The following is a 26,372-nucleotide window of genomic DNA, read 5'->3' as shown; positions in this document are numbered from 1 at the left end:
CAGAGACGGGGACAAAGACCGCCGGCTAGTCCACAGCTGTCTGCTCTGCCTTGCTGCACCTGTGTGTGTGTGTGTGTGTGTGTGTGTGTGTGTGTGTGTGTGAGAGGGTGTGTTTTGGCTCTCCTTTGTTAGGGTCCTCTGAGGCATAGCCTCATTGTGAGGGGAAGATAGAAGGGAGCATAGAAAGAAGTGACTCTTTGATCAACAGCACCGTGCTTCTATGAAGATTTCCAAGAGTAAACACACACACACACAGACAAACACACATACCAAGGTGAAGACACACACACCGACCCACACGCAAAACAACACACACCACATCAACAATATTCATTATGTTCCTGAATAACTCCATGGCAGCCAACAGACACAGTGTCAGTGAAGGTCTGTTCTGAATCTGAACCCCTGCATTAGGCTATTTCCCTTGTGGGCGGCCAAAAAGCTCAAAGCACCGGGAACAACCCCTAAGTGTTGCTTACACTAGCAAATAAACAGTGCATCTATTTGATTACATAACACAGTGTACACTAGGAACAGTCAGCTGACGTGGATAGGGGAGTGTATATTATAATAATAATAATTTGATGGGTGCTTATATTTGTCCAATTTACACAAGTGTGTATTATACACGTGCAATTCATTTTTTTTTTGCATATCCTAACTACCCCTGAGACACCCTCAGAGATTAAAACTAGTGACCTTTAGGTTACTGGCCCAATGTTCTTACCGCTAGGCTACCTGCATCCCAAACCATTGCCCAACTTGGGACATGTGTGTGTGTGTGCGCGTGCGTGCATGCACAGACAGATATTCGCATGTATGCATGTGTACGTGTGTACGTGAGTACATGCATCTGCTCATGAAAGTGTGTGTGTGGGTGGGTTAACTTCACACGTAAGCAATTAATATGTCAAATATTCCTCTTCAGAAGAAAATGCTTCAAAGTGGAAATGTAAATGAGAAGCCAGGGAAGCAGCTGTTGGCCTAGATTAGGAGCTGTCCCCAGTAGAGGACCTATGATCACTATCACACACACATACACACTGGACGAGGTGTTGTGGCTACACTGCATTGCCAAAAGTATGTGGACATTGTCATGCTGAAACAGGAAAGGGCCTTCCACAAACTGTTGACACAAAGTTAGAAGCACAGAATCGTCTAAAGTGTTGTTGTACTTTACAGTTGCCACTATGCATTTGGGCAGGTAGCGTTCTCCTGGCATTCGTCAAACCTGTATTCGTCCGTTGGACTGCCTGATGGTGAAGCAGGATTCATCACTCCAGGGAACGTGTTTCCACTGCTCCAGAGTCCAATGGCGGCAAGCTTTACGCAAGCCAATGCTTGGCATTGCGTATGATGATATTAGGCTTGTGTGCGACTGCTGGGCCATGGAAACCCATTTCATGAAGCTCCCGACAAACAGTTCTTGCGCTGACGTTGCTTCCAGAGGCAGTTTGGAACCCGGTAGTGAGTGTTACAACCAAGGACTGACCATTTTTACGCGTTGCGCGTTTCAGCACTCGGCGGTCCCGTACCGTGAGCTTGTGTGGCCTACCACTTCATGGTTGAACCGTTGTTGCACCTTGACATTTCCACTTCACAATAACAGCACTTACAGTTGACCATAGCAGCCCTAGAAGGGCATACATTTGACGAACTGACGGTGCCACATTGAAAGTCACTGAGCTCTTCAGTAAGGCCATTCTACTGCCAATGTTTGTCAATGGAGATTGCATGGCCGTATGCTCGATTTTATACACCTTTCAGCAACGGGTGTGGCAGAAAATAGCCGAATCCACTAATTTGAAGGGATGTCCACATACTTTTGTATATATAGTGTATATGGTAGTAGAATAGTGGCCTGAGGTCACACAATGTGTTTTGAAATCATTTGTAAAATGCATTGTAATGTTTTTAAAATTGTATTTAACTGCCTTAATTTTCCTGGACCCCAGGAAGATTTACTGCTCCCTTGGCAATTGAACGACATCAATTGAAAAAACATCTATTTCAGGATAAATCAGTGTTAAAGTGTACCTAGCTGGCCATATATGGATGTTACATTTTACTTTATGGATTGGTTATGTAGGCGTCTTCTAACCCATCGCTTTCTACTACTCCAATAAATGTTATTCCCCTTGATCTTCAAGAATAAGACTTGGAAATATGGAAGTATGGATAAGCCAAATTGTTTTACCTGAGCATGACCCCAAAACTAAGGACTTATTGGCCAGCCCTACTCTGTTTATTATTTTGTTGTCATGGAGGACCGATTGGGCTCATTGATTCGAGTTTAAAAATAAATGCTGCGCTCATGGAATTACGTGCTCTGCCAAGAGTGTGCAAAGCTACCATCAAGGAAAAGGCTGGCTACTTTGAAGAATCTAAAATCTAAAATATATTTTGATTTGTTGAACACTTTTTTTGGTTACTACATTATTCATTATGTGTTATTTCATAGTTTTGATGTCTTCTCTATTACTCTACAAAAATAAAGAAAAACCCTTTAATGAGTAGGTGTGTCCAAAATTGACTGGTACTGTATGTATAATTTATACATCAAAACATGGATGTAGTAAATACAGATTGCCCCTTTAAGTCTATCAAAAGTGTGCAAGTTTGAGCATGTGTCCATTAGGCCTATGGATTTTCAGCATTTGAGCAAAAAAGGCCCCACTTTTATTCCATAAACTTGGATCCGCACTATGCAGCTGTTGCAAGAGCGCATTTTTCACTGGCTGTCCACCGGTTTCAAAAATAATGATTGATAGGCAGTTTAAACTTCTTGAATTCAACCATTACTGGGTTCAAATACACATTTAGATTTGTGAACAGCCATAAAACAACAGCCACAATCCGTAAGCAGCAAATAGCTAAATGATAGAGTAGCAGTGTGATTCACATCAATGCGCTATGTAGATATCAATAATAAGTGCTATCCGTATCGCTGAAGACTACACCACTACTGTCATCCTTACCTCCAAGCGTTCATTCAAATTGGATAATCTTTGGATGCCTACAGCAGCCGCACCATTGGAAGACATAGCTTAGATTGTAGCCTACAAAAGCCTGTTCCTCATCTTTTCCCACAAACCATCAAACACATTTGGTGTGTCATCATATTGGTCGCTGACATCTGGTCAGACTCGCTCAGGTCGAACAAACTTAAACTTGCTCCTTTTTTCAATGTTGATTTGAATGTCATTAAGAAAACAGAAAAGTGTCAAAATAGTTTTTTTTCCGCAAACATCCTTTCTGAATTTAAAAGTAATCCTCGAAGTAATCATCTAGTTTTTCAAAAGAATCGGTAATCTGATAACAATATTTTTGCTGGTAACGTAACGAATTAAAGTGACCATTTTTTTGTAATCCTTTACATGTAACACGTTACTCCCCAACCCTGCACACAGACAGGCAGACAGACAGACACAAAGAAGAATGATTGCTGGCACTGGCTCTTGCCTCACAGTCCCATGGACCTCCCCTGACCTCCTCCAACATCCCATAATCCAACAGCACCCCAGGTCACACAATGAGTTTCTTACCAAATATCTGTGGTGGGTTTACCACCTTATTGGCCTACTTCCTTCCTGCTAGCAACCAAAAGAGCAAAAAAATACCCAACAGTGGCAGCACATACACACTCTCACACTTCCAAACACACTTTCCAGTTGTAGTTGTTTTTTGTTTCCTAGCGCTCACAGCCGGGAGCCAGGAGACAGCGCCTAGAGATGGAGTAAATGTAAGTGATTGGAGCACGTCAGGGAATCAGCGCTGTTAGGAGGATAAACTACTATTTAAAAACCCTATGATCAAACACACTCACACACTGATGCTGTGTGTGTCGTCTCTGGAGGCAAATTAGGCTTACCCAGAACGTCTACCCACCACAGAGCAATGTTGTCACTCTTCTCTTCTCTCAGTAGAAACACAGCAGGGGTATTGGAGAACACTCAATACAATATATCAAGTCCTGGTCTAGCTACTGTTTGCCTGCCCTGAGAGGTAGTGTGGTAAAAAGCATGTGTTGGTACGTTATATACTACCACAGAGAATTAATCAGAATTGGTACCAAATGGTACATACAGTTGAAGTCGGAAGTTATACATACACCTTAGCCAAATACATTTAAACTCAGTTTATCACAATTCCTGACATTTAATCCTAGTAAAAATTCCCTTCTTTAGGTCAGTTAGAATCACCACTTTATTTTAAAAATAATTATATTTGGTAGCATTGCCTTTAAATAGTTTAACTTGGGTCAAACATTTTGGGTAGCCTTCCACAAGCTTCCCACAATAAGTTGAGTGAATTTTGGCCCATTCCTCCTGACAGAGCTGGTGTAACTGAATCAGGTTTCTAGGCCTCTTTGCTCGCACACGCTTTTTCAGTTCAGGCCACACATTTTCTATAGGATTGAAGTCAGGGCTTTGTGATGGCCACTCCAATACCTTGAATTTGTCCTTAAGCCATTTTGACACAACTTTGGAAGTATGCTTGGGGTCATTGTCCATTTGGAAGACCCAAGCTTTAACTTCCTGACTAATGTCTTGAGATGTTGCTTCAATATATCCACATAATTTTCCTACCTCATGATGCTATTTATTTTGTGAAGTGCACCAGTCCCTCCTGCAGCAAAGCACCCCCACAACATGATGCTGCCACCCCCGTGCTTCACGGTTGGGCTGGTGTTCTTCGGCTTGCAATCCTACCCCTTTTTCCTCCAAACATAACGACGGACATTATGGCCAAACAGTTCTATTTTTGGTTCATCAGACCAGAGGACATTTCTCCAGAAAGTATGATCATGGTCCCCATGTGCAGTTGCAAACCGTAGTCTGACTTTTTTATGGCGGTTTTGGAGCAGTGGCTTCTTCCTTGCTGAGCACCCTTTCAGGTTATGTCGATACAGGACTCGTTTTACTGTGGATATAGAGACTTTTGTACCCGTTTCCTCCATCATCTTCACAAGGTCCTTTGCTGTTGTTTTGGGAATGATTTGCACTTCTCGCACAAAAGTATGTTCATCTCTAGGAGACAGAACGCGTCTCCTTCCTGAGCGGTATGACGGCTGCGTGGTCCCATGGTGTTTATACTTGCGTACTATTGTTTGTACAGATGAACATGGTACCTTCAGGCATTTGGAAATTGCTCACAAGGATGAACCAGACTTGTGGAGGTCTACAATTTTTTTTTCTGAGGTCTTGGCTGATTTCTTTTGATTTTCCCATGATGTCAAGCAAAGAGGCACTGAGTTTGAAGGTAGGCCTTGAAATACATCCACAGGTACACCTCCAATTGACTCAAATGATGCCAATTAGCCTATCAGAAGCTTCTAAAGCCATGACATAATTTTCTGAAATGTTCCAAGCTGTTTAAAGCACAGTCAACTTAGTGTATGTAAACTTCTGACCCACTGATATTGTGATACAGTGAATTATAAGTGAAATGATCTGTCTGTAAACAATTGTTGGAAAAATTACTTGTGTCATGCACAAAGTAGATGTCCTAACCAACTTGCCAAAACTATAGTTTGTTTACAAGAAATTGAAAAACAAGTTTTAATGACTCCAACCTAAGTGTATGTAAACTTCCAACATTAACTGTAGTAGTATTGTTGCTCTACATACACCAGAAACACATGCACACATAAAATCAAATACATACCAGACATAGTCCATGCATCAATTACAAAAACATCTTCCTTGTCACTATGCTGTTGGGTTGTGCAACGCTATATTGAGTTCAGCACTAATGCTATTCTGAAATGTTTACACAGCTTATCATTTAAAGTGAATGCAGCCCAGTTAGCACGCCTGTCATGACAACAGGAAGTGTGATTGACAGTTAAAACAGGATGTAGAGCATATGCTGACATCATATCCTCTTTCTCAGCATCTTTATTCACAGCTAGAGCAGGGCTCAAATCTCAGGCCTAAAAATAGCCCAAGCACAATACACTATATGAGACCCTAGAGAATAAACAGCCACGTCCACGCACTTTGAAAGCGATGATGTCGAGGTGAGTGAAATAAGTAAACAGCAGCTATATGTTTGGTGTTGTCGATGTTTGATGCTGTGAAATTTGGGGAATAGCTCTCAGATTAGCAAGTCAAGCCATAATAACTTGGATGGTACAGGCAAGCATATCAGCAGTGGAGCTCATGGAAATAGTTGCAGTGTTTAGCTTTATAGAGTCAGTTAACTTGTTGGTTGTTTTGTCTTGTTTCTACCGAGGTAATACATATGGAAACGGCCCAAGATGCTTTCTATAGCTAGCTAGCTAACTAGTTAGTCTGTCAGGTAAGAAAAGTTGTGTGTTGTGGTAAATTAGGGCTGCACTCATGAAGTGTCAACGTCAGCTGTCACTTTCATAAGCTAGTCAACCAGCTAACCAGCCCCCGAAATGAAGGCTAGAGTAATTCATTTTTATCTGTTGGTCTTAGGTTATGGTTTGTCATGCTTGCTAGGTGCAGATATTCACAGTCTATACATTACCTCGTTTTCCTATCATTTGACAGCTCAGCTGCCGTGTTAGGCTAGTACATGCTCGCGCAGTGAACCTCATATGATGAGCTGGATATTTGTTTACATAGAAAGCTAACAAGTTGCTTGTTTTGTCCAGTTTTTACCGATGCAATTCATTTGGAAACTGTCCCAGCTTCGTAACTAATCAGTTAACATTGGTGAACACTGTAGTTTGTCTGTCAGCCAACAAAGCAAGAGTTGATTGAGAGAGATAGTGAGTGAGTGTGGAATGGGAGGTGTGTAACTTTATCACACAATTTATTATGGAAACTGTCTGAAAGCTTGAGTTCATTTTGCACACAAAAAAATTCATACAATGAATGTAAGACCTGTGTGTTGTCCTTGTTAATGCAGACAGAGAAGAGCTCCAACTTCTTAATCATAGCCTCAATATTGTCCCGCACATTGAATATAGTCGCGGAGAGTCCCTGTAATTGTAACAGTATTCGTCGTCTGAAGAAGAGGAATCATCGGACCAAAGCGCAGCGTGGTAAGTGTTCATGCTTTCTTTATTAAAACTGAACACTATAACAAAATAACAAAGGGAATAACCAAAGTAGTCCTGAAAGGTGCAAAACACTAAACAGAAATTAACTACCAACAAAAACCCTGTGGGAAAAAGCTACCTAAGTATGGTTCCCAATCAGAGACAACGATAGACAGCTGTCCCTGATTGAGAACCATACCCGGCCAAAACAAAGAAATGCAAAAATATAGAAAAAGGAACAGAATGCCCACCCAAATCACACCCTGACCAAACCAAAGGTCAGGGCGTGACAGTAATCCTCGATTCAGATCATTCAGGCGAGAAAAGACATCACCCAGATAGGCCAGTCGTCTGAGAAACTCGTCATCATGCAAGCGGTCAAACAAGTGAAAATTATGGTCAATAAAGAAAGCTTTAAGCTCGTCTCTCAATTTAAAAAAAGGTGTCAATACTTTGCCCCTTGATAACCAGGGCACTTCTGTATGATGTAAAAGCGTTACATGGTCGCTGCCCATATCATTGCATAGTGCAGAAAATACGCGAGAGTTCAGGGCCTTGCTTTAACCTGTTGAAACTAGGGGGCACTATTTTCATTTTTGGAAAAATAACGTTCCCAAAGTAAACGGGCTATTTTGTCAGGACAAGATGCTAGAAAATGCATATAATTGACAGCTTAGGATAGAAAACACTCTAAAGTTTCCAAAACTGTAAAAATATTGTCTGTGAGTATAACAGAACTGATATTGCAGGCGAAAGCCTGAGAAAAATCCAATCAGGAAGGAACTCTTATTTAGAAAGCTCTGCGTACCTATGCGTCCCTATTGAGCAGTGAATGGGATATCAACCAGATTCATTTTTCTATGGCTTCCCTAATGTGTCTAGTGTCACAATACATCGTTTCAGGCTTTTATTTTGAAAAATGAGCCTGAACGACAACATTGCGTCAGTGGTCAGCTGGAGGCTCTCAGAGTGATTTGTGCGTAATAGACAAATGCGACCATTGTTTCTCTCTCTCCTACTAAGAAGCCACCTGTCCCGGTTCATATATTATCGAATAGATATTTGAAAAACACCTTGAGGATTGATTATAAAAAACGTTTGCCATGTTTCTGCCGATATTATGGATCTAATTTGGAATATTTTTCGGCGTTGTCGTGACCGCAGTTTCCGGTGGATTTCTCAACCAAACGTGAAATACAAACGGAGGTATTTCGGCTATAAAAATAATCTTTATGGGACAAAATGAACATTTGCTGTCTAACTGGGACTCTCGTGAGTCCAAAACGTCGATCAAGCTGTCCATTGGCAGCAAGAGCCTCTCGGTGGATGCTGCAGTGTACCCAAGTGGTGTCGGGAGCAACTGCTTGCATGAGCGTTACCACTCCACTATGTCTCCCTGTCATGGCTTTTGCACCATCAGTACAGATACCAACATGAGCAGCAGCTACGTTTGGCTACATACGGACCGTTAGTGGAATTCCCGTAAGAGAGTAACGGTTAATGTGATTGGATGTTAATTATTTGACTAAATAAACTCAAGGTATTGGTAGACTACCTCATGATAAGCTGAAGACCACACCATCTACCAAGAGTTCTCACATATATTTTTCTTAGCCGTCTATTTACCACCACAAACCGATGCTGGCACTAAGACCGAACTCAACAAACTGTATAAGGCCATAAACAAACCAGAAAATGCTCATCCAGAAGCGATTAGACAGCCTATAAGGAGGAGGTCAGAGACCTGGCAGTACGGTGCCAGGAAAGCAACCTCTCCCTTAATGTGAGCAAGACAAAGGAGATGATCGTGGACTACAGGAAAAGGAGGGCCAAACACGCCCCCATTCAAGTTCCGTACAGCCCATTACATCACTGGGGCCAAGCTTCCTACCATCCAGGACCTATATAATAGGCGGTTTCAGAGGAAGGCCCAAAAAAATGTCAAAGTCTCCAGTCATCCAAGTCATAGACTGTTCTCTCTGCTACCACCTGGCAAGTGGTACCAGAGTGCGAAGTCTGGGGGTAGAAGATCCTTAACAGCTTCTGCCTCCAAGCCATAAGACAGGTGAACAATTAATCAAATTGCCACCTGGACTATTTGCATTAACAAACCCACCCCTTTGTTTTTACACTGCTGCTACTCACGGTTTATTATCTATGCATAGTCACTTTACCCCTACCAACATTTACAAATGACATCGACTAACCTTTACCCCGCACATTGACTCGGTACCGGTACCCACTGTATGTAGCCTCATTATTGTTATTTTATTGTGTTACTTTTTAAAATGTATTTTATTTTTTACTTTATGAATATTTTCTTAACTATATTTTCTTAAAACTGCATTGTTGGTTAAGGGCTTGTAAGTAAGCATTTCACGGTAAGGTCTACTACACATGTTGTATTCGGCGCACGTGACAAATAAAATTCGATTTGATTTGAAATACATGTTCCAAAATTACTCTGGGACAGTTCTGGGATGCGATAGATGTAACGCCGGGTGAGTGATGGGTGTGGAGTCAGACGCAAAGAGCAGAAAGTGAACGGGAAAAAACACTTTATTGTCCTCTTTCAAAGTAACAGGTCAAAACTTGGGTGAAGCCCTAAACACAGGTGCAAACAAACCCAAAACCACTGTTACAAAAACCCGGACAGCGAAAACCCAAAAGACAACAATACACCACTAACGTGACAAAAACAACAAGCCCGCAAAAACACCAGCGGGCTAAACAAACTTAAATAACACCCAACCCAAAACCCCAACAAGGAACAGGTAAAAACAATTAGACAAAAACAAACGAAAAGGAAAAAGGGATCGGTGGCAGCTAGTAGACCAGCGACGACGACCGCCGAGCGCCACCCGAACAGGAAGGGCAGCCACCTTCGATGGTATTCGTGACAGTACCCCCTGCCTGACGCGCGGCTCCCGCAGTTGCGCCGACACCAGCCTCGGGGACGACCCAGGGGGGGGGTCGAGGCGCAGGGCGATCCGGATGGAGGCGATGGAACTCCCTTAGTATAGTTGGATCCAATATATCCCCCAAGGGGGACCCAGCACCTCTCCTCCGGCCCGTACCCCTCCCAGTCCACGAGGTACTGCAGGCCCCTCACCCGGCTTCTGGAGTCCAGAATGGACCGTATCGTGTACGCCGGGGACCCCTCGATGTCCAGAAGGGGCGGAGGGACCTCCGGAACCTCAACTTCCTGCATGGGACCAGCTACCACCGGCCTGAGGAGAGACACATGAAACGAGGGGTTAATACGATAATACAAAGGGAGTAACAATCGATAACACACCTCGTTTATTCTCCTCGGGACTTTAAATGGCCCTACACACAGCTTCCGGCTGGGCAGGTTTCGGGTCAAGAGCCAGACCCTGTCCCCCGGTGCAAACATGGGGGCCTCACTGCAGGGACAGTCAGCGCTCCTCTTCTGCCGTCCACTCGCCTGACGCAATGACTCCTGGACGGCTCTCCAGGTCTCCTTAGAGCGCTGCACCCACTCCTCCACCGCAGGAGCCTCGGTCTGCCTCTGATGCCATGGTGCCAGAACCGGCTGGTACCCCAACACACACTCAAATGGTGACATGTTAGTAGAGGAGTGGCTTAGTGAGTTCTGGGCCATTTCTGCCCAGGGGATGTATCTCGCCCACTCCCCTGGCCGGTCCCGGCAATACGACCGTAGAAACCTACCGACTTCCTGGTTCACTCTCTCTACCTGCCCATTATTCTCTGGGTGATAACCTGAGGTCAGGCTGACCGAGACCCCCAGACGCTCCACAAACGCCTTCCATACTCGGGACGTAAACTGGGGACCCCGGTCAGAAACGATATCATCGGGCACCCCGTAGTGCCGGAAGACATGGATGAACAGTGCCTCCGCAGTCTGCAGGGCCGTAGGGAGACCGGGCAATGGGATAAGATGGCAGGACTTGGAGAACAGATCCACAACGACCAGGATCGTCGTGTTCCCCTGGGACAGGGGTGATCAGTAAGAAAATCCACCGATAGATGGGACCACGGCCATTGTGGAACGGGGAGGGGTTGTAATTTCCCTTGTGGCAAGTGCCTAGGAGCCTTACTCTGAGCGCACACCGAACAGCAGGAGACATAGAATCGCACGTCTCTCACCAAGGTAGGCCACCAGTACTTCCCTCTAAGACCTCGCACCGTCCTCGAAATACCCGGGTGACCTGACGAGGATAGACTATGAGCCCACCGAATCAATTGATCACGGACAGCGAGCGTACCTACAACCCTCCGGGAACTGTGGAGGCGCAGGTACCTCCCATACTACCGGTGCTACCAGCTTGGCATCCGGAATGATGGGAGTAGGATCGATGGACCGGTCATCAGTGTCGTATAGGTGGGACAGCGCGTCGGCCTTAGCATTGAGGGAACCTGGTCGTTCTGAGATCGTAAAACGAAATCGGGTGAAATACATGGCCCACCTTGCCTGACGAGAATTCAGTCTCCTAGCTGATCGGATATACTCCAGGTTACGGTGGTCAGTCCAGATGAGGAAAGGGTGCTTAGCCCCCTCAAGCCAGTGTCTCCACACCTTCAGGGCCTTGACCATGGCCAACAACTCCCTATCCCCCACATCCTAATTCCGCTCCGCTGGCCCGAGCTTCTTCAGAAAAAAAAGCACAGGGGCGGAGCGTCGGTGGCGTACCCGAGCGCTGGGAGAGCACAGCTCCAACCCCAGTTCCGGCTGCGTCCACCTCTACTATGAATGCCAAAGAAGGGTCCGGATGCGCCAACACTGGCGCGTCGGTGAACAGCGCCTTCAAACAACGGAAAGCTCCGTCCGCCTCTGCTGACCACTGCAAACGCACCGGCCCCCCATTCAGCAGTGAGGTAATAGGAGCCGCTACCTGGCCAAAGCCCCGGATAAACCTCTGGTAGTAATTTTCAAACCCTGAGAACCGCTGCACCTCCTTTACCGTGGTCGGAGACGGCCAATTACGCACAGCCTTGACGCGGTCACCCTCCATTACCACCCCCAAGGTGGAAATGCGACAACACAGGAAGGAAACGTCTCGTTTGGAAAACTCACATTTCTCCGCCTTCACATACAGGTCATGCTCCAGTAGTCGCCCAAGAACCTTGTGCACCAGAGACACATGCTCGGCGCATGTAGCGGAGTAGATCAAGATGTCGTCAATATACACCACTACACCCTGTCCGTGCAGGTCTCTGAGAATATCATCAACGAAGGATTGAAAGATGGCTGGAGCATTCTTTAACCCGTACAGCATGATGAGGTACTCATAATGGCCAGATGTGGTACTAAACACGGTTTTCCACTCAGCTCCCTCCCGAATACGCAGCAGATTATACGCGCTCCTGAGGTCCAGTTTCGTGAAGAATCGCGCCCCGTGAAATGATTCCACCGCCATAGCGATGAGAGGTAGTGGGTAACTAAAACCCACAGTGATGGAATTTAGACCTCGATAATCAATACACGGACGCAAACCACCCTCCTTTTTCTTCACGAAAAATAAACTTGAGGAGACGGGTGACATGGAGGGCCGAATGTACCCCTGTCCCAGGGCTTCCTTGACATATGTCTCCATAGCCAACGTCTCCTCCTGGGACAAAGGATACACGTGACTCCTGGGTAGTGCAGCGTTTACCTGGAGGTTTATCACGCAATCCCTCTGTCGATGGGGTGGTAATAGGGTCGGCATACTCAGCAGGAATGCGCACGGTGGAAACCTGGTCTGGACTCTCCACCGTTGTCGTACCGATGGAAACTCCTAAATGCGCACGGTGGAAACCTGGTCTGGACTCTCCACCGTTGTTGTACCGATGGAAACTCCTAAACACCTGCTTGAACACTCATCAGACCACCCCTGGAGAGCTCCCTGTCTCCACAAAATATTTAGATTGTGAATAGCCAGCCAGGGAATCCCCAGCACCCCTGGAAACGCAGGTGAATCGATAAGGAACAGACTAATCAGCTCCTTATGATTCCCCAGTGTAATCATCTCCAGAGGAATCATGGCCTCCCTGACCAGCCCTGACCCTAACAGTTGACTATCTAAGGAGTGCACAGGGAAGGGGGGGGTCTACCTTAACTAACGGAATCCTCAACCTCTGGGCGAGTCCGCGATCTATAAAATTCCCCGCTGCGCCTGAATCGACTAGCGCCTTATGCTGGAGAGAGGGGAAAAACTTCAGGAAACAAATTAACAAAAACATGTGACCAACAGGAAGCTCTGGGAGAGTGTGGTGCTGACTCACCTGGGGTGACCGAGGAGTGTTCTGCCTGCCCTCTCGACTCCCAGATGGACTCCTCCAGCACCAATCGGAAGTGTGCCCTCTCCGGCCACAATGGGTACAGGAGGATCCTCCTCCGGTCTCCCTAGACGCAGCCCCTCCTAGCTCCATCGGGATGAGAGTGGGGGGGCCAGGAGGTGGAACTGACAGGACCCTTTCAGAACGTCCGCGAGCAGCCAGAAGATGGTCTAGCTGGATTGACATGTCGATCAGCTCATCCAAGCTGAGCGTAGTGTCCCGACAAGCCAGCTCCCTGCGGAAGTCCTCTCTTAGGCTACACCTGTAATGGTCTATCAGGGCCCTGTTGTTCTACCCCGCTCCAGCGGCCAAGGTCCGTAATTCCAGCGCAAAGTCCTGTGCGCTCCTCGTCCCCTGCCGGAGATGGAACAACCTCTCACCTGCCGCTCGGCCCTCCGGAGGATGATCGAACACAGCCCGGAAACGGCAGGTGAACTCCAGGTAGTTGCCCCTCGCTGAGTCGGGCCCATTCCAGGCGGCATTGGCCCACTCCAGGGCTCTACCCGTCAGGCAGGAGACGAGGACACTCACTCTCTCCTCGTCCGAGGGAGCCGGCCGAACGGTGGCCAGGTAGAGCTCTAGTTGTAACAGGAATCGCTGGCACACCGCCGCCGCTCCATCGTACTCCCTCGGAGGCGTGATGTGCAGAGCGCTGGCACCGGATCCCGCCGGAGGAGATGGTAGAGTTGCTGGTGGGAGGGTAGGTGGGGTAGTAGTGAGACCACTCCTCTCCCAACGGTCCATCCTCTCCATCATTTGATCCATCGCTGAACCGTTGCGATGGAGGATGGACGTATGATGAAGGACTCTATCCTCCATCGTGGGGAGAGGGGTGGTCGCTGCTCCTGCTGACTCCATATGGTGGTGCGAGCGTCTTTAACGCCGGGTGAATGATGGGTGTGGAGTCAGACGCAGAGAGCAGAAAATGAACGGGAAAAAATGCTTTAATGTCCTCTTTCAAAGTAACAGGTCCAAACTTGGGTGAAGCCCTAAACACAGGTGCAAACAAACCCAAAACCACTGTTACAAAAACCCGGATAGCGAAAACCCAAAACCCAAAAGACAACGACACACCACTAACGTAACAATAACAACAAGCCCGCACAAACACCAGCGGGCTAAACAAACTTAAATAACACCCATCCCAAAACCCCAACAAGGAACAGGTGAAAACAATTAGACAAAACAAACGAAAAGGAAAAAAGTGAACGGTGGCAGCTAGTAGACCGGCGACTACGACCGCCGAGCGCCCCCCGAACAGGAAGGGGAGCCACCTTCGTTGGTACTCGTGACAATAGATCCCAAATTAATACAACCACTCGCATCAAAAACACTTTTAAAAGCAAAGATGCTGATGCAACAGATCAGAATGTTTAGCTTAAAATGTTGATAAACTATTAGGCTATTTCTTTCCATTATAAGCGCAACAATGCACACACAGCAGTAAGTATATATAAGCGTGAATGTTCCAAAATGCAATCAATTGGCATTCATTTTTTTCTAGGAAGTAGGCAGCAAATGTGATTACGCATGTAATGCTTTATTATAAAGGTGCATTTTTATGGTGAAAATGATCTTCCCCAAACTTGAAACTCACATGATGTATGACGCAACCTAGTTATGCCAGTTAGACTCTACACCGCTTATAAAGCAGATTAATGTGGTCAATTTTAAGATGTCATTTGACCACTTTAGTGATACAAACCTTATCAAAATAGGCCTATGGGCTAGGCTTACATGAGGTGTGCGACTATGATTTGAAAAAGTCACCAAAAAAAAGGTATGCGCTGTTTCTTGCCATACTGCACAAGCTGGGAATCATTCACAAGTGATAATACATAATTCACAAGTGATAGGCTAATATTCACCCATCAGACTATTATTAATTTAATGTTGTCTTTACATAATACTAAATAATATATGTGTGTAATTAGTTTTGATTTAGAATGGACCATTATCATGCACCTGTCTAAGAACAGTGGCATGGGAAAAAAGAACACGTCATCAATACACTTAAAATGTGAATGGAGGATATTTTTCCCGTGGTTGATTTTTGCTAGCTAGGTAGGTTATACTCCTGTTGGAAGGCAAAGCAATGTGCTTAATATTAGGAACATTTATAAATAAATATAGCAGGCCTAGCCTATAGTAAGCTGATGGGACCCTCCTCTTTTTAATAGAGGCCATCAAAACTGTTTTCTCGCACAATTGCATAACCTATAGAAATGTTGTGCAACATGAGCTTATGGGCTCTCATGAAGTGTTTGGTTAGATTTTCAATTACATTTGCATTTATGTGATTAGAGGGGCAATAGAGTGCTGAGTATCAGGTAGTTAGCTAGTTTGGTAGGCTACTAATGACCATCAGCAGCATCAGAAGTCTAATTGCTGGGACTAAACGGTCACTTGGAATTTGACTGCCGCCATGACTCGTGACCGCCGGTATGGCAGTAATATGGTCATCGTAACAGCCCGAGTCAGGTGACACATTGCCAACTAGAGGTCGACCGATTAATCGGAATGGACGATTAATTAGGGCCGATTCTCAAGTTTTCATAACAATCAGATTTTTTTTTTACACCTTTATTTAACTAGGCAAGTTAGTTAAGAACACATTCTTATTTTCAATGACGGCCTAGGAACGGTGGGTTAACTGCCTTGTTCAGGGGAGGAACGACACATTTTCACCTTGTCAGCTCTGGGATTCAATCTTGCAACCTTACGGTTAACAAGTCCAACGCTCTAACCACCTGCCTCTCATTGCCATCCACGAGGAGCCTGCCTGTTACGCGAAATGCAGGTAAGTTGCTAGCTAGCATTATAAATGATCTCATAAAACAATCAATCAATCAATCATAATCACTAGTTAACTACACATGGTTGATGATACTAATAGTTTATCTAGCGTGTCCTACGTTGCATATAATCGATGCAACGCTGGGGGATGATTTAACAAAAGCGCATTTGCGAAAAAAGCAAAATCGCTGCACGACTGTACCTAACCATAAACACCAATGCCTTTCTTAAAATCAAAACACAGAAGTATATATTTTTAAACCTGCATATTTAGCTAAAAGAAATCCAGGTTAGCAAGCAATATTAAACAGGTGAAATTGTGTCACTTCTCTTGCGTTCATTGCACGCAGAGTCAGGGTATATGCAAAAGTTTGGGCAGCCTGGCTCATTGCGAACTAATTTGCCAGAATTGTATGTAATTATGACATAAAATTGAAGGTTGTACAATGTAACAAGAATATTTAGACTTATGGATGCCACCCATTAGATACAATTCCGTACGGTTCCGTATTTCACTGAAATATTAAACGTTTTGTTTTCGAAATGATCGTTTCCGGATTCGACCATATTAATGACCAAAGGCTCGTATTTCTGTGTGTTATTATGTTATAATTAAGTCTATGATTTGATATTTGATAGAGCAGTCTGACTGAGCGATGGTAGGCAGCAGCAGGCTCGTATGCATTCATTCAAACAGCCCTTTCGTGCGTTTTGCCAGCAGCTCTTCGCAAGCACAGATCTGTTTATGACTTCAAGCCTATCAGCCTAATGGCTGGTGTAATCGATGTGAAATGGCAAGCTAGTTAGCGGCGTGCGCGCTAATAGCGTTTCAAACGTCACTCGCTCTTGCTTGGAGTAGTTATTCCCCTTGCTCTTCCGTCCCTTCCCCTTGCTCTATTCCCCTTGCTCTTTGTGGAGCGATGGGTAACAATGCTTTGAGTGTGGCTGTTGTGGATGTGTTCCTGGTTCGAGTCCAGCTAGGGGCGAGTAGAGGGACGGAAGCTATACTGTTACACTGGCAATACTAAAGTGCCTATAAGAACATCCAATAGTCAAAGGTATATGAAATACAAACGATATAGAGAGAAATAGTCCTATAAATACTATATTAACTACAACCTAAAGCCTTTTACCTTGGAATATTGAAGTCCCATGTTAAAAGGAACCACCAGCTTTCATATGTTCTCATGTTCTGAGCAAGGAACTCAAACGTTAGCTTTTTTACATGACACATGCACTTTTACATGTGCACTTTCACTTCTCCAACACTTTGTTTTTGCATTATTTAAACCAAATTGAACATGTTTCATTATTTATTTGAGGCTAAATAGATTTTTATTGATGTATTATATTAAGTTAAAATAAGTGTTCATTCAGTATTGTTGTAACTGTCATTATTACAAATAAATGTAAAAAAATGGCAGATTAATTGGTATCGGCTTTTTTTTGGTCCTCCAATAATCTGCGTTGAAAAATCAGAATCGGTCGACCTCTATTGCCAACCAACACTATTATCACAGGATGAATTCATACTTCTTATAGGGACACCAACATCCAGATTGGGAGACAATTAATGTGCATAGTACTTGCGCAAAAAGGAAACTTTTACCAGGATTGGGATTCAAACGGGTGAGGTTCGTGCAAATTTACATTGGGTGTGTGGATGTTCTCTCTCAGTGAAAACAGCGAGTCAAGGTCCTGTCTTTGTGTTCTTTGCTTTGCCAGGCTTCTGCAGCTGTGTTTTTTTGTCTGGGTGAACAAGTTCTCAGAAGAAGAGCCTGAACAAAGAATATCGCTGATAACAGTAGCAGAAGAATCTAGAGCAGTGTGTGTGTGTGTTCATGTGCACACAGCCAGCTCCTGAAAGACAGAATGATATTCAGCTTGGCATAACAGTGGCATAGACCACAAAGAGTACTTCAAATACAACTGCTCAGTATTCATCATTCCCTCTATGTGCATCCTACACTCATTAATTCACAGTGAGCGAACACAGTCCATTGCAGTAGCAGGAAACGTTTTTTAATGGAATATCTACATATCTACAGGCGTACAGAGGTGTTAGCTAATCCAAGTTGATAATTTTAAAAGGCTAATTGATAATTAGAAAACCCTTTTGCAATTATGTTAGCACAGCTGAAAACTGCTGATCTGATTAAACAAGCAATAAAACTGGCCTTCTTTAGACTAGTTGAGTATCTGGAGCATCAGCATTTGTGGGTTCGATTACAGCCTCAAAATGGCCAGAAACAAAGACTTTCTTCTGAAACTCGCCAGTCTATTCTTGTTCTCAGAAATTAAGGCTATTCCATGGGAGAAATTGCAAAGAAACTGAAGATCTCATACAACGCTGTGTACTACTCCCTTCTCAGAACAGTGCAAACTGTCTCTAACCAGAATAGAAAGAGGAGTGGGCAAGAGGACAATTACATTAGAGTGTTTAGTTTGAGAAACAGACACTTCACAAGTCCTTAACTGGAAGCTTCATTAAATAGCACCCGCAAAACACCAGTCTCAAAGTCAACAGTGAAGAGGCGACTCCGGGATGCTTGCCTTCTAGGCAGAGTTCCTCTGTCCAGTGTCTGTGTTCTTTTGCCAACCTTATTATTTTCTTTTTATTGGCCAGTCTGAGATACGGCTTTTTCTTTGGAACTCTGCCTAGAAGGCCAGCATCCCGGAGTCGCCTCTTCACTGTTGACGGTGAGACTAGTGTTTTGCGGGTACTGAAGCTGACACAACGTGCCATTGGAACACAGGAGTGATGGTTGCTGATAATGAGCCTCTGTACAGCTATGTAGATATTCCATTAAAAATCAGCCGTTTCCAGCTACAATAGTCATTTACAACATTAACAATGTCTACACTGTATTTCTGATCAATTTGATGTTATTTTAATGGACATAAAATGTGCTTTTCTTTCAAAAACAAGGACATTTCTAAGTGACCCCAAACTTTTGAACGGTATTTTACGTAAAGCTCCCAAACCTGATGCTTTTACTACTTCCTTAAATGTAATATGGTCCAAGTATGCAAAGTCTAGAATGGCCACAGTGAAAGAGCAGAGACATCAGAGTGATGTGCGCCCTCTCATCAAAAACAAAAGAGTTGCCTTCTGTTCAGAGCAAACACTTCTTTCAACCTATGAACAAACAATGAGAGCTAGGCCAGCTGAGACCCAAACAGCAGTGCTTTCACTAACGGCACTGTAAAGCACGTACACACAGACACATGCGTTCATAATCATATTCTCTGTGACAGACACACACCACCCACGCACACACACTGTCACATACACACACAACATTTCTCGCTCAAACAAATGGAGCAGAATCTGTTGCTGCTCACGTCACTTCTGACCCCTACTAGAGGACTTCACTTTTTGTACCGTTCTGAAATTAACCTGGGGCTTTCCCACCCAGACCCGTTATGCATACATTTGTTTTTAAAATATAAAGACCCATTCCGAATGGACCCGAGGACAACTAGACCCATTCAGTATAGACCTGGTTGGATCCAGACCCTGTCTGATACGGTCCAAGTGAGGGAAGCCGCAGAAAAGTCAATTTTTAAGTGACTTTATTAACCAGAGATGAAAAAGTGCGAGGGAAAGGAGGTAGAAAGAGGTGACAGAATAGCGAGGGCCGTGCTGTGTGTGTAGGCTACTGTAAGTGTGAGTGAGTGATATGGGGAGGAGGGAGGGAGAGACGAGAGCAACAAACCAGGCCGAGACGCGCTATAGTAGACTGATAGCTGCCATAGCTAGGTTATTTATCATCCGATAGGCCTCCCGGGTGGCGCAGTGGTTAAGGGCGCTGTACTGCAGCGCCAGCTGTGCCATCAGAGTCCCTGGGTTCGCGCCCAGGCTCTGTTGTATTGGCCTAGAATTGGCCTAGCGTCGTCCGGGTTAGGGAGGGATTGGTCGGTAGGGATCTCCTTGTCTCATCGCGCACCAGCGACTCCTGTGGCGGGCCGGGCGCAGTGCACGCTAGCCAAGGTTGCCAGGTGCACGGTGTACACATTGGTGCGGCTGGCTTCCGGGTTGGATGCGCGCTGTGTTAAGAAGCAGTACGGCTGGTTGGGTTGTGTATCGGAGGACGCATGACATTCAGCCTTCGTCTCTCCCGAGCCCGTACGGGAGTTGTAGCAATGAGACAAGATAGTAGCTACTACAACAATTGGATACCAAGAAATTGGGGAGAAAAAGGGGTAAATTTAAAAATTAAAAAAAATAATTATAATTATCATCCGATATGATTATGTAGTACTTGTCTTGACAGCATCTCAGTGTCTCAGTACAGGTGTCAGTACAGGTGCATCCGTGAAGACCTCTAACCCCTACAAACAAACAGCAAAATATAAAATATGTCAGTGTTTTGGTTTTAACAAAACACACACACAGACACACACTTCTCCACATAAAATCAGTCATCCCTTTCCCATCCATACAATCACTATCTAAAAATACATATTCAAAATAAAAATAAACTTAATTAATTATGCTATTTGAGGGCTGACAGCATAAATTAAAGCTGTGATTAATTCATTCACACACACACACACACACAAGGGACCCCTTTGATGCAAGGGACCCCTTTACAAAATAAAAAGCATTACTAGTTTTTTTACCATAGAGAATCAGACAGAAATGTAGGCTATTGTCTTCTTTGCATATCTCAAAATACAAAACTGCCCCTATAAGGTCCCTCATAGAGGATGGTTAGCCACCCTTGGTAGCCTATAAAATGTGCAACATTATAATTACAACCAAATCATTTTTATGTCTTTAGAAAATAATTCCCTCTAGGGCTCGAAATTAAGTGCGTCCCATCATCCCTGAGAAAAAACAGACTCTGGGACAGTTCTGGGATGACAGATCCAAAATTCATACAACCACTGCACAGTTGCCGGAGAGGAAGGAAACCGCCCTGCGGTTTCACCATTAGTTTAATGGTTGTGGTAGGAGAAAACTGAGGATGGATCAACAATATTGTGCAAAACTGATAGAGACATACCCCAAGCGACTTACAGCTGTAATCGCAGCAAAAGGTGGGGGCTGAATAATTTTGCACGCCCAATTTCAGTTTTTGATTTGTTAAAAAAGTTTGAAATATCCAATAAATGTCGTTCCACTTCATGATTGTGTCCCACTTGTTGTTGATTCTTCACAAAAAAATACAGTTTTATATCTTTATGTTTGAAGCCTGAAATGTGGCAAAAGGTCGCAAAGTTCAAGGGGGCCGAATACTTTCGCAAGGCACTGTATGTAAACATTTGCATGGTGCTGGAGATAATGATTATGAGGTTAAAACGTGGTGGAATTACCCTTTAAGAGGGCAGTTAAACATAGAATTAGAGTAATACCATCTGGGATGTATTTTACGCTACATTATTCAAATCTGGCAAAAGCCTCATGCCCTCCCTGTCCCCTCCTGCCCCTCCACTGGCACTCCCCACAGGACAGATCCATGGGCAGCAGCAGTGAAGGGGTTGTAACACGGGAACACACACAAATGGCACTGAGGAATTTTGCCAGAATGCCTGGACCAAGGACTGTATGTGACTAAAAATATTCAAGCATACCTTATTGTGAGGTTGCTGGACTCTCATTCCTCTAATCTACTGTTTTACCTCTTACACACCTGGGAATGAATAGGGACTTGGTTCTGAATAGAGACTCAGGTGTATGAAAGTAAATTTCTTCAGAATTTCACCACAAAAAAATAAAGGCTATCCTGGCAATGCTTTATGGGTGATTCAGCCAATGTTTTTTCACTCTCCCTAGTCCCACTTCCATATGGAATATGAATGCAACTCTGGTAATAACAACATTGGCCTTTTTAAATGAGCCATAATAGGCCTGTCACATTGATGACTCCCTACCGTGATATCAGACATGTTCATCCTTATTGGACAACTGCTAATAGCGTTGTATGCATTGGACCACCTTTATTAAAATCCCAAGGTATTTTGAGATACTGGTCAGGGTGTTAACAAGCAAAGGCGGAAACATGGCCCTACTGCTCAGTGTACCAGACTGATTATTCAGAGAACTGGGCTTCCTCTTACCAACAGCTGGGCACATAAGAGTATGACTCATTTTCTCAGAGTGAGGGAGATGGAAGGAAGGGAAGGAGAGAGAGAGTGAAAGAGAGAGGGAGCAAGAGAGCAAAAGAGGCAGAGAAACAGCTTGATGCTAAAGCAACCGATGTGTACCCTTTTACACCACCACCCCCTCCCTCCAACACTCATTGAAACCCAGAGAGCAATTCAAAAGCCCTCTAAATTCAATTAGTTAATAATGCAATATAAATGTCCTAAACAGAAAAGAAAAGAACATGACAGACCAGAGCAGTGCGGTGATGTCACATCAGGCCCAGACGTACAGGAGCAGGATAAAGGAGGGGAAACCTACGGCACTGCAGCCTGAACATTCAGCAGGGCATGTTGGGTGTCACATCTCCAATGCTAATGCCTCTTACCCTGGGCACACAACATGGAGAATGATGCCCTATTTACACAGTAACTGACACCACGCCTCACTGACTGACTGGCTGACAGATTGAGATCCCTCCACTAAGGCCCACAGAATATTAAGTAAGTGCTGTCAAAAGACATCGACTACACATCTATAGTGCTACTCTAGGGTTGTATGGCTGTAGCAGAACATTGATTTGTACCGATATATTGATATGTTGTTGTTACATTGGCCTAACAATACAATTGTGTCCTTATTACACCTGTGGATCAATATGAATTGATGTGCGTCGTAAAAACTAAATGGAAATCATATGCAGTGCATCATGTACTCCAAAATAAACCCAGTATTGCATTGTGTCCTTTGAGATCAATAGTGTTATATTGTGTCATTAGTCTGAGGTGTACACCTATAGGGAAAGGACATACTGGCTATCAAGCACCAACAAAACTATACCCACACTCCACAGGAGGTTGGTGGCCCCTTACTTCGAGAGAACGGGCTTGTGGTAATGACTTGAGAAGAATCAGCGTAGTGGTATCAAATACATCAAACAGATGGTTTCCAGGTGTTTGATGCCATACCATTCGCTCCATTCCATTATTATGAGTGGTTCTCCTCTCAGCAACCTCCTGTGGCAGACACTATACCTAGTGAATAAATAGGAATGTTATGGTACTATACTAACTGTGGATGACAAGCAAGAGCCATGATGCAAATCGAAGGGGACAAAGATGAAGAGACACTTATTATGATGTTGTGTTTGGAAGTAGGGCTGGGAATTTCCAGGGACCTTACATACTTAGGTGCCGATAAGATACGTATTGCGATTCCCACGATATTCATGATTCTATATGATTCGATACTGTGATTTTATTGCGATTTGATGTTCCAAACATATTGCTCACTTTATAGTTTGTCTGCTACAGAGAGACAAGAGAGAGCACGAGAAAACTCCTTTTGATCAGTCAGGGAAATAAAAGTGTTGAAAACATGTTGGCTCACTATTTAAAAACAAGATGGAGATCAAGCTATAGGATGAAAAATAATTAACTTTTGGCGCAGTTACTGCCGACTAGCCTTAGCTATCACTGCCTTCAGTACAGTAGCAATAAATAAAAACATATTTTTTCTTGTTGTCTTTTGCAAATCAATACTTGGAGTCAAATATCTATATAATATCGTCCAAAATTAATATCTCAACATGTAACTGTAACAGTGTCAGATTAATGCAGGGGCTTACCCTGGGGCCAGGCCCGTGGGGTGCCATAGAGGCAGCAAAAAAATGTAATATATATATTTTTACTTAAATTTTTTTTTTAATATATACATTATATCTTATCTATCCAGTATATATGTAGAATTGTATGTTTTTTTTATTTTTTACTGCAACCGTCAACTACAGGAGGACTCAGGAGCCTGCTCTCTGCCTGTTGCCGTTCTGCAAATCATCAGATGGGGGCAGGAGAGGAGGTAGGGGGCCCAGGTGGGTAACTGGAGGGCCCTGCCTTGATTGATTAATAAAAATAATAAACTGCTTAATTAAAAAAATTAACTGCATAATAAATAAATGAAAATCAAACGTATCGATGTTCTGCTTTACTGTGCTGTATTGTAGCCAAGGCCGTATTTCATTTGTTTATTTAGAGAAGACACACATGCCTATAATCCCATGCATAGGCAGTGCATCCATAAGGCTAGGGGAAGCTAAGCTTTCCCTAAAGTAAATGTAATTAAATAGCAAAAATGGTATAGCCTAATTATCCTACTCGTCTATACAGAAATAAATAAAATCATTCAAAATAGTCTACCAAAGCATGATTTGGCTACAGAGGAACATTCACTTCTTTAAAAATAATAAAGTGTATTGTTTTAAATCGCATTGCCTACAGTTGCAAGGCAAGGCAGCGTGCACAATATGGGAAGATTATTGTTGAGTTGCGACTGTCAGTGAAAAGTAAAGGCCCAGACAGGCATATCGCAATATTTCCAAATACAATCGCAGGAAAACATATTTTGGAAAGCAAATGGCAATTGCGGCAAAGAGAAGGCAATGAAAGGACTCCAATTTGTCTTTTAGTTATAAAATTAAGTGAGCGAAGAACAGTATAGCCTATCTTACTGACACCAGCGGAGAGCATCGGCTATATACCAGGTGAATGCGTACTGCGCATATTCACTATCATTGTTGGGTAAGTGCCACCAAAAGTTTGTTTTTTTGGGGCAATAATTTCCTCCTCCAGTTTAGATGAACCTCATATTATATTTCTGTCTCCCCTTCTTGTAGGCCTATTATGTGGACAACGTCGTTTTCATTGACATGTTTGTCAGTGTCAGCAAAGTAATTTGTTGTATAAAATAATATTCTACTAATGCCTCTAGCATGGCCGATTAATTAGAGCCGATTTCAAGTTTTCATAACAATCAGTAATTGGCATTTTTGGACACCGATTATGGCCAATTAAATTGCACTCTACAAGGAGACTGCGTGGCAGCCTGACCACTTGTTACGCAAGTGCAGTAAGGAGCCAATGTAAGTTGCTAGCTAGCATTAAACTTACCTTATAAAAAAATAATCAATCTTAACATAATCACTAGTTAACTACACATGGTTGATGTTATTACTAGTTTATTTAGCTTGTCCTGAGTTGCATATAATCAATGCGGTGCATGTTCATTTATCATCAAATCACAGCCTACTTCACCAAAATGGTGATGATTTAACATGCGCATTCATGAAAAAAGCACTGTCAGTGCTAACCATAAACATCAATGCCTCTTAAAATCAATACACAAGTATATATTTTTAAACCTGCATATTTAGTTAATTTTGCCTGCTAACATGAATTTATTTTAACTAGGGAAATTGTGTCACTTCTCTTGCGTTCTGTGCATGCAGAGTTAGGGCATATGCAGCAGTTTGGGCCGCCTGGCTCGTTGCGAACTGTGTGAAGACCATTTCTTACTAACAAAGACCGTAATTAATTTGCCAGAATTTTACATAATTATGACATAACATTGAAGGTTGTGCAATGTAACAGCAATATTTAGACTTAGGGATGCCACCCTTTAGATAAAATATAGAACAGTTCCGTATTTCACTGAAAGAATAAACGTTTTGTTTTCGAAATTAAAGTTTCTGGATTTTATATTTCTGTGTGTTTATTATATTATAATTAAGTCTATGATTTGATATTTGATAGAGCAGTCTGACTGAGCGGTGGTAGGCAGCAGTAGGCTCGTAAGCATTCATTCAAACAGCACTTTCCTGCGTTTGCCAGCAGTTCTTCGCTGTGCTTCAAGCATTGCGCTGTTTATGACTTCAAGCCTATCAAGTCCCGAGATTAGGCTGGCAAAACTATAGTGCCTATAAGAACATCAAATAGTCAAAGGTACTGTATATGAAATACAAATGGTATAGAGAGAAATAGTCCTAGAATTTCTATAATAACTACAACCTAAAACTTCTTAACTGGAAATATTGAAGACTCATGTTAAAAGGAACCACCAGCTTTCATATGTTCTCATGTTCTGAGCAAGGAACTTAAACGTTAGCTTTTTTACACGGCACATATTACACTTTCTTCCCCAACACTGTGTTTATGCATTATTTAAACCAAATTGAAAAAATATCGGTATCGGTGTTGAAAAATCATAATCGGTCGACCTCTAGCCATATAAAGTGTAGTAGAATTGCATAAAATGTGTCCAAATATTTCCTGTGCAGAGAAAGAAGAAAGGTAGGCTATCTGATATAGCCTATAGCCTAAGCTATATGTGCTC

General features: G+C 43.5%; 1 protein-coding gene across 1 annotated transcript in view; it reads right to left on the bottom strand.

Annotated features, from left to right (window-relative positions):
- The window catches only part of LOC139381200 (coiled-coil domain-containing protein 85A-like), a 46,797-nt gene that overhangs the window by 7,776 nt on the left and 12,649 nt on the right, over positions 1 to 26,372 (bottom strand). The gene's annotated exons all lie outside the window — the stretch shown is intronic.

This window comes from Oncorhynchus clarkii, chromosome 23 (genome assembly GCF_045791955.1).
Source record: "Oncorhynchus clarkii lewisi isolate Uvic-CL-2024 chromosome 23, UVic_Ocla_1.0, whole genome shotgun sequence".
Lineage (NCBI taxonomy): Eukaryota > Metazoa > Chordata > Actinopteri > Salmoniformes > Salmonidae > Oncorhynchus > Oncorhynchus clarkii.
Note: the sequence above shows the minus strand (reverse complement) of the source record. Positions and strands in the feature narration are given on the sequence as shown.